The 6,334-nt window shown below is 40.7% G+C and overlaps 1 pseudogene across 1 annotated transcript; it reads left to right on the forward strand.

Moving 5' to 3' along the window:
- The first annotated feature begins 557 nt into the window (after positions 1–557).
- Positions 558–3,478, forward strand: LOC311615543 (nascent polypeptide-associated complex subunit alpha-like; annotated as a pseudogene). Its single transcript has 3 exons — positions 558–613; positions 1,549–2,110; positions 3,352–3,478. The product of its transcript is annotated as a nascent polypeptide-associated complex subunit alpha-like (transcript).
- Positions 3,479–6,334: the final 2,856 nt, after the last annotated feature.

Here is a 6,334-nt window from a genome sequence, read left to right on the forward strand (position 1 = left end):
TTTGATTTTCAGCAATATTAGCCCTGTGGCTATAACCAAGAGCAGCCTCTCTTATGCACCACGAAAGCTCTCTGGTTCTTAGACTGTGACTGAACTGCTCAAATGCATTAAAAGATGTCAGTCTCACATCCCAGTCCTTATAGCCATGATCACTGCCATAACAGTCAAGTGCAGCAGCCATTTAAGACATCTAAGGCATTTGCTTCAGTTAGCATTCATCACAATCAACAGTAAGTTGATTAATTGCGATGCCACTGCTCGCCATCGATTACTAGTCATCCTTTTTCCATTGGCAGGTCTATTTCTTGGGATCACTCCTGATAACAATTCTGTCAGTCTGTGTCCTGTCTGAAGAGAGGAATGGCACAGGAATTTGAACAGGAAACGTTAATACAAGGAATTTCCTATAACAGGGGATTAGAATGATAAAGAATTGGCTAGTAAGATGTGAAGAGAACTCCAAAGAACATAGGAATAACAGAATTAAGATATAGTCACTATCCCTAGGCTAAGATACAATGCCCCCGGAGCTGAGATCCAGATTTTGTTGGAGAGGCATGACTGTAGCTCACTGGATGACAGAGTATTATGGTGCTAAGTATGGCAGTGCTAAGTATGTCCAACTGCCATCTGTTGGACATTCTCCGAGAGCTCCAGGACTGTGAGAGGGCATAGGCCAAGCTGAGGGACTCCCCCAACACATACCTCCAACACGGGGCCTCTAGTTTAATTATAATGTGCCTTGGTGTCAGTCTTTGGGGTTCATTTTGATTAGGACTCTAAGCTTCTTGGATTTGTGTGAGTTTTTTCTTCCCTATATCAGGGAAGTTTTCTGTCATTATTTCTTCAAACAGGTTTTCTATCCCTTGCTTGGTTCTGATGCAACCTGTTGGAAATCTATCTTCTGGAACTTGCCAGATATCTGCCTGCTGGGGGGGGGGGGGGGCGGGGAAGCTGTTCATAAGAGCTGTTGGCTTCCATGCTCTGCAGGAGCCAGGCCCTGGGGAAACTGCAAGTGCTGCAGTATCCAGAGGCCCTGTGCTTGCTGCCAAGCTGTCTAGGGGGGAGTACCGGTGCGAGGGGAGAGCTGCTGGCTGCCATGTCCTGCAAGAACCCAGGAATGGAAGAAGTCTGATGCCAGAAAAAGTCATGCGGAAGGAGTCTGCCAAGCAAACACACAGGAATCAGGAAGGAAACCTCTTTTCCTCTTGCAATATCTCTTCAGCACCCTCTCCTGAGAAAGCTTCAGGGCCAGCTGGCGAAGGAAAAATACCTCAAATATGTTCCATGATCACAGAACAGGCAGGAAGGATGAACTTTAAGTTGAGAGGCAATATATTGATAACCAGCACACCAAAGGTCAAAAGGGAAATCATAAGGAAAACTTAAAAGTATTTCGAATGGAATTCAAGAGCAAACAAATGTATCAAAGTGTATGGGATGCAGCAAAAGCTGTGCTTCCAAAGACATTTATAACATTAAATGCTTATGTTAGGCTCCCAAATACTCTCTTTCTGCTGCCGTCTTGGTTCTGCGTTGCCCGCACAGAATTCTGGGTGAAGCCACAGAAACTGTCTGTGTCACAGAATGAGTTGCCACAGCCCCAGGCTGAGACAGGATCTGCAGCAGAACCTGACAGTGATGGATCAGTACCAGAGCTCAAAGAACAAGATTCCACCCAGGCAACCACACAAGCTCAGCTAGCAGCAGCAGCTGAAATCGATGAAGAACTAGCCAGTAAACCAAAACAGAGTGGAAGTGAAAAGAAGGCACACAAGGCTATGTCCAAACTGAGTCTTTGATAGGTTATAGGGGTTACTAGGGTCACTATGACATCTAAGAATGCCCTCTTTGTCATCACAAAGCCAAATGTCTACAAGACTCCAGCTTCACCAACCTATAGAAGTTTTGGGGAAGCCAAGATTGAGGATTTATCTCAGCAAGCACAGCTAGCAGCTCCTGAGAAGTTCAAAGTTCAAGGTGAAGCTGTCTCAAACATTTACGAAAGCACACACACTCCAACTGTACAAGAGGAGAGTGAAGAAGGGGCTGATGAAACAGGCATAGCCCTGGCTGGTTTGGCTCAGTGGATAGAGGGGGCGGAGCTCAGGTTTGATTCTGGTCAGGAGCACATGCCCAGGTTTTGGGCTTGATCCTCAGTGTGGGGTGTGCAGGAGGCAGCCGCTTGAGCACCAGTATGGGGCATGCAGGAGGCAGCCGTTCAATGGTTCTCTCCTATCATTGATGTTTCCGTCTCTCTCTTCCTCTCCCTTCCTCTTTGAAGTCGATAAAAAAAAAGAAAGAAAGAAAGAAAAAAAGAAAAACAGGTGTGGAAGTTAAGAACATAGAACTGATAATGACAAGCAAATGTGTGGAGAGCAAAGGCAGTCTCGGGAATGATATTATACATACTATTATGAAATTGACAATGTAACCATTCAAAAAAGATGACTTTTTTTTTGGTATTTCAAAAGAGTAACTGCAGGTTGGCTTTGAATTTGTACTGTTTCTATCATTAATAAAGCTATGGCTTCTGAAAAGAATTGTCTCAAATCAATGACCTCATATTCCACCTTAAGAAACTATGATAAAAAGTGGAAATTAAACCCAAAGTAAGCAGAAGAAAGGAAATAATAAAGATAAGAGTAGAAATCACCAAAATACAAAGGAAAAATTATAGAGAAAAAATAAAATAAAACACACACACACACGATAGTGGGCTCTTTGGGAAGATCAATAAAGTTAATGAAAAGCTAGCCAAATTGATAAGAGAAAAAAGAGAGATGACCCAAATGACTGATATCAAGAATGAGATATAGGGCAATACTACAGACCCTGCAGAAATTAATATAATAATAAGGGGATGTTATAAAGAGCTTTATGGTAATAAATTTGACAATTCAGGTAAAATAGGCACATTCCTTAAAATATACAAGGTACCAAGTTCACTCCAGAAAAACACACACACCATCAACCTGAATAGTCTAGTCATATGTCTTTAAAGAAATTTATTTCATAGTTAAAAACTTTCCCACAAAGAAAACCTTATATCCAGATGGCTTTACTGGTGAATTTGATCAAACACTTGTGGGAAAAATAATAGCAATTGTATGAAGACTCTTCCAAGAGAAAGAGAGGAATGTATTAAATTTGTATTGCTGCATAACAAACTACAAACTTAATATCCTAAATCACTATGCATTTATTATATCAGTTTCTATAGGTCAAAAGTTCAGTGCAAAATGACTGGGTTCTCTGCTCAAGTTATAACAAGGCTGAAATCTAGGTGTTGTCTAGAGGCTCTGGAGGAAATATGCTTCTAAGTTCATTTTTGTTATTGGCAAAATTCAGTTCCTTGCCTTTGGAGGAGGAGTTCCCACTTGCTGATGGAGGAGGAGTTCACACTGACTTTCTGGTGGAGGAGGAGGAGTTCCCACTTATTTGCTGGCTATCAGCTGGGGCTGATCTCATCTCCTAGAAGCCAACCACATTCTTTGCCACGTGGCCTCCCTCTGTCTACAAGCCAACAACAGTGTGTCACACATTTCCTATCCTCCTGATTTTGGACCTTAATTACATCTGCAAAATCCCTTTACTGCAGCAAGTCCATTCATGTTTCATTAAATAACTACAAGAAGGTATGTGAATGCCAGGAGCTTCGAACCTTGGGAGCCATCTCAGAATTCTGCCTGACTAGGAGGGAACATATCCCATCATATTCTATGCATTCAGCATTATCCAGATCCTGATATCAAAACCAGACAAAGAAATTCCAACAAGTTACTTTGTGGCGACCGGCAAACTGATTGTGAAATGTATAATGGAGAGGCAGAAGATCCAGAATAGCCAACACAGTGTTGAAGGAGAACAGAGTTGGAGGACTGATGCTACCCAACTTCAAGACTTACTATAAAGCTACAGTAATTACAACAGTGTGATGTTGGCAAAAGAATAATCAACTAGATTAATGAAACAGAAAAGAGAGAGCCCCAAAGTAGACCCATATAAATATATTCAACTTATTTTGACAAAGATACAAAAATAACAAAATGGAACAAAGTCTTTTTGGCAGGTGTCTATAATCAAAACAACAAAAGAAAATTGTTGCAAAGATGTGGAGAAATTAGAACTCTTGCACACTGCTGATGGGAATGCTAATTGGTGCTACCACTATTAAAAACCATAAGGACGCCGAAACTGGTTTGGCTCAGTGGACAGAGCGTTGGCCTGCGGACTGAAAGGTCCCGGGTTTGATTCCGGTCAAGGGCACGTACCTTGGTTGTGGGCACATCCCCAGTGGGGGGTGTGCAAGAGGCAGCTGGTCAATGTTTCTCTCTCATCGACGTTTCTAACTCTCTATCCCTCTCAATTCCTTTCTGTGTAAAATCAATAAAATATATATTTTTAAAAACCATAAGGAGGTTCCTAAAAAAATTTAAATTGGATCTGTCTCTTGATCTAGTGATTCCACTTCTGGGTATATATCCTAAGAACCCCAAAACACCAATTAGAAAGAATATATACACCCCTATGTTTATAGCAGCACAATTTACAATAGCCAAGATCTGGAAACAGACCAAGTGCCATCAGCTGATGAGTGGATAACATAGCTGTGGTACATTTACACCATGGAATACTATGCAGCTGTAAAAAAGAAGGATTTATTACCCTTTGTGACAGCAAGGAGGGACCTGGAGATTATTATGCTAAGCGAAAGAAGCTAGTCAGACAAAGACAACTATCACATGATCTTGATCAACCAAAGGACTTGTATGCATGCATATAAGCATATCCAATAGACACAGACACTGGGGGGGGGGGTGGTGAAGGCACAAGCAAGGGGTCGGGGGAGGGCAATGGGGAGATAAGGATATGTATGTAATACATTAATCAATAAAGAAAAATAAAGATTTTCAACTTTCACTTAGTAAAAAAAATCACATGCTCTCACTTATATGTGGAATCTAATGAACAAAATAAGCTGATGAACAAAATAGAACAAGAGGCATAGATACATGGAATAGACTGACAGTTATAAAGTGGAGAGGGTTTGGGGGGCTGAAACCTGTATGGTTTTGTGAACCAATGTTACCCCAATAAATTCAATAAAAAATTAACTCAGAATGGATTATAGGCCCAAATGTAAAATGAAAAACTATAAAACTTAAAAGATACCAAAGGAGAAAATCTAGGTGATCTTGCGTTTGGCAATGACTCTTTTAGTATATACATTTAAAATAAGCTTTTTAAAATTGATTTTAGAGAGAGAAAGGGATCAATGAAAGAGAGACATCACATTTGATTGGCTGCCTACTGCACACCCCCTACTGGTGTCAAGTCCACAACCCGAGCATGTGCCCTGACCAGGAACGAAACCAGCGACCTTTCGGTGTATGGGATGACACTCAATCCATTGAGCCACACCAGCTAACTGACAATGACTTTTTATATGCAACACCAAAGGCACAATCCATGAAAGAAAGAATTGATAAAGTGGACTTCATTAAAATAAAAAAAAACTCTGGTCTGTGAAAGACACCGTTAGGAGAATGAAAAGACCAGCCATACACTGGGAGAAAATATTTGCAAAAGCCATATCTGAATAGGACTGATATCCAAAATATACTAAGAATACTTAAAACTTAATAGTGAGGGAAAAAAACCCAATTAAAAATGAACCAAAAATCTTAGGCACCTCACCAAAGAAAAACAGATGGCAAATAAGCATATGAAAGGATGCTTCACATCCTGTGTCCTGGTGAATTGCAAATGAAAATAAGATACCTTACACAGCCACAAGCTAAAACACCGATTCTGCTTCCTAAGATGCAACCTCTTTGGAAGACTGGCAGCGTCTTAGAAAATGACACGTACTCTTAACATACCACCCAGTAATTGTGCTCCTTGGTATTTACCCAAAGAAATTTGAAAACTATGCCCACACAAAAATCTGCTCATGGATGTTTGTAGCAGCTTTATTCATAATTGTGCAAACTTGGAAGCAACCAAGATGTCCTTCAGTGGCGAATGGATAAATAAACTGTAGTACATCCAATCTAATATCAATCAGTGCTTAATAGAAATGAGCCATCAAGCCACGAAAATACATGGAGTATAGTACTAAGTGAAAGACGCTGAACTGGAAAGGTTGTATGTTGTATTGTTCCAACTCTATGACATCCTCAAAAAGGCAAAACGATGGAGACAATAACAAATCAGTGGTTTCTAGGGGTTAGGGGGAGAGGGATATAGGCAGAGCATAGAGGATTTTTGGGCAGTGAGACTATACTGTGTAATACTGTCGTAGATGCATGCCATTATACATTTGTCCAAG

Source organism: Pipistrellus hanaki, assembly GCF_964339955.1.
Source record: "Pipistrellus hanaki genome assembly, chromosome: X".
Lineage (NCBI taxonomy): Eukaryota > Metazoa > Chordata > Mammalia > Chiroptera > Vespertilionidae > Pipistrellus > Pipistrellus hanaki.